Here is a 3,597-nt window from a genome sequence, read left to right as displayed (position 1 = left end):
TTTTTTTTTTTTTTTAGGTGTCCTACAGAACAACAGAAATCGTTATCTCCTGGTTGGGTGTGGGGTGCATTAGGCCTAGGACAAGCGTGCTAAGTTGGAACATTATCAAGTCACCATCTTGAAGAAAGAAAGTCAAGGCTCCCTGGGACCTGGGCTGACCCCTCAGTCCCTCCACGGAAGCCATTTTGCTGGAGGCGGGGCTGTGAACACAAGTGGAGCATTTGCGGTTGGGGAGCAGAGGGTCAGGAAGAAAAAGTGAGCCCTGAGTGCTGCTCAAGCCGAATGAGTCCCAGAGAAGGTACAATGCCCTCCTGGAAAAGATTCGGTTTCTCTCTGACCCTTCTCAAAGGGGTCACTTTTGCCCCGAAGTAGCTCTAGTGGCTCCTCTCCTCCGAAAACCAAGGGCTTCTTCTGCTGCTCTGCTCACCGCTACCAGCAGCCACCCACCCCCACTCCTTGAACTACGTGTGGCTGGGAACTGCCCCCTCCCCCTTCTTTCCAGAGGAGTCCGCAGCTTCGCCTGAGGCCTCCAGGACCCGACTTACCCCGCCCCCGGGGTCATGCCATGTCCCAGGGGCCTTTGCAAGTTTGGAAGCTTGGTGGGAGCGGGTGAAGTCCACACCGAGGATGGGTGGGCGTCACTGCACTCCCCATCCCACCCCCCACACACGGCTCTGCTGGTTCTCCCGCCGCCTAGCCTTAACCCTCGCCTGCAAGGCCTGACCCCGATCCAGCCCTGACAGGCTAGGCTGGCTCATCCCAGAGCCCACTCGGACCCGGGGCGGGGTCCCAGTGGCAGCTCCCCGCCCCCCACCCCCGCCCGCAGCCCTGAGCGCCCGCCCTGCACGCCCTCTGACGCAAACGGCGCTCCCCTGCCCAGCGCCTGGGAAAGCGCTCTTGTTGGCTTTAATTGAGGCTCTTCCTTTCACATACACACCCTTGGTCCCCACCCCTGGGAGGCGACCCCCTCCCCGCCACCAGACCGCTAGCCGCGGCACGAGGAATCTGGCTGGGCTGCAAGGCTGCAGATCCTGGTGCTCTGCCGCCGCCGCCGCCGCCGCCGCAGCAGCAGCAGCTTCTCCACTTGGGAGAACGGTTTGATGTCCCTTTTAATCCGCTGACACTATCGCCCACATCAAACAGGCAGCCATCGATTGCGTTACATTAAGGGATCACATTACAAACGGCGCCCGCAGGTGGGCGGCAAGAGCCGAGCTCGCCAGGTCCTGGCCTCAGCCAGACAAGATGCGAGCACCAGAGCCAGCCCGCGGCACCGCAGCGGAGGCTCTGCACTGGCTAGGACGGCCGAGCGAATGCTGGGCTGCAGGGTCCACGGTCCCGCTTCCCCAGCGCCGGCAGCCGTTTCCCGCCGTAGCGGGGGCGGGGTAGTTTGGGAATAGCTGATCCAAATGGGAGAAACCTGTTTTGATTTTGAACTGATGATGGACTGGCAGGATTCTTACCTCCTAGGAGGCGACGCGGCGGGATAGAGGCCAGGCAAGGGCAACTCCGGAACAGGCCCGGAGGGAAGTTCTCCTTTACCAGCCCTGGCTGCCTCGACTCCTGTCCCCCGCCTGCGTGAGAACCCAGACTGCCTCCCTGCCTGACCGTGTTACCAATCCCAAGTTCAGAAGAAATGATAATCATTGCGTTACTTGCCTGATGGGGTAGGACTTGGCCGAATCTCGCTTCTGGTGCCCACGACGCACAGTCCAGGGTTCGAGCGCGACTGGGCCTGCGGACCCGGCGTCCAGCAGGCCTCCGCTTCCCTGGCGCTGACTCCCGCTTCCTCTCCCACTTTCTCCTTTTCTCCGCGTTCTCTTCCCCTCTCACAGTCTCCCTCTCTATGCCTGCTGCCTCGGCTCTCGAACTCCCTGCCTCTAACTGGATGGGGATTTAATTTAAATTTCTACATATTTCTTTTTCTCACTCTTCCTTTATTTCCTCCTTTTTTTCCCCTTCTTTCTTTCATTTTTCGGTCTATTTGAATCAGGTTCGTTTCATCTTTTAACTGGCCAAGAACAGGAACACATTTATTTGGGCAAAGGGGCTAGAGCAAGGAGCCCCCGCCACCCCCGGCCGCCTCCTCTTCATCAGCTTCGTACAATGGGCTGCCGCAAGCGGAGTGCCTTGGCAGTCTCTCCATTATTCGAGCTGGAGGGGCTGCGGGGCAGACAGGAGAAAGCCTTTATTCTGCTCTTTAAAATCATCACTCGTCACTAAACGGTCTACGACTCGCGACTTCACAGACTAGAGAGACCGAGAAGCGCAAAACGTACCCCAAACGCGCAGTGCTTCCCAAACCCCTCCCTGGTGAAATTTAAAGTGAGAACGAGTATTAAAAAACAAACCCTACCTCTGTCAACACAGCGTGGTCATTTACTTCCACCTTTACCTGAGGGCCTGTTGGAACTCGGAACGCTCGAGCTGAGTCAAACTTTTACGCTCTCCCCAGCCGAGGGGTGGGCGGGAAAGCGCGGCTCCCACCCCTGGCGGCAGCAACGGCGGCTTTGTCACTCCGCTCCGCTCCGCGCCCGCCTGAGCCTGCCTAGGGGAGCGATCTCAAAACGAGGGGGGTGCGAGTGTGGGATTGGAGAATATGTAACTAATAGAAGTATCATTTTCTCCCAGTACGATCTTTCAAGGAAAAAAAAAATCCATTGAAAGAATTTTCAAAGTGCTGTCTTCGTTTGGAGAAAAGGCACAGGCTGCCTGTGGGGAGGGGAGGAGGGACTCAGCTATGTGCCGCCCGGGAACGGCTCCCGTCCGCTAGGTGGCAGCCGGAGCCAGCGATTCCTGCAGGCCCCGCGGCGGGACCCGCTCCTCCCGCCTGCCCCTCCTTTTGCGACCAATCACCTTCGGGAATCAGGGTCTTAGTATCTGCCCCCCCCACACCCCCACCCCTGCCTCCCTCTCCTTCTTGCTCTCCCGTCTCCTCCCCCTCTCCTCGTTCGTTTGCTCTTTTCCTGGGACTCCTGGCCGCTCTAACACCACCACCCCCAACAATATGATGACTTACTACTGTTTTATTAATAATTATTGACGCATTGTTTGGAGTTTGAAACAGCCTGGGATTAAAAAAAAAAAAAAAGGATGAAGATGGAAACAACGGTTTGATTGGAAAGTTTATTTTAAAATCATCTTTGGGATGAATAGGAACCGTTGATTCGGATCGAATTTGTGGCCATAGCTGTAAATTTCACGAGTGTGCTTGGTCATAATTAAATCTTTAAAACCAAGATATACTTTGGATCAAAAAGTAGGATGACCCTACCTTTTTTTTTCTTAAAAAAAAAAAAAGTGCATAAAATGAGCAAAACCCAGACTAGGATTTTGGTTATATGTAAAAGAAGAAAACAAACTAAATCCAGTATATTTCAGAAATTGTTAAAATGATGAAGTTTTATTCCCATTAAATTTTTTCCTAACACCTTGAATGATTTTTCTCTTCACGTTCATGAAATCTAATTCTAAAAACTTTTCAGAAGAAATAAAAATAATATTCTCATTCTCGTTTTTCCCATCATAAGACATTCTCCCCCTTCATCCCTTCCCCCTCTGTGTGTGTGTGTGTGTGTGTGTGTGTGTGTGTGTGTG

This window comes from Callospermophilus lateralis, chromosome 5, assembly GCF_048772815.1.
Source record: "Callospermophilus lateralis isolate mCalLat2 chromosome 5, mCalLat2.hap1, whole genome shotgun sequence".
Lineage (NCBI taxonomy): Eukaryota > Metazoa > Chordata > Mammalia > Rodentia > Sciuridae > Callospermophilus > Callospermophilus lateralis.
Note: the sequence above shows the minus strand (reverse complement) of the source record.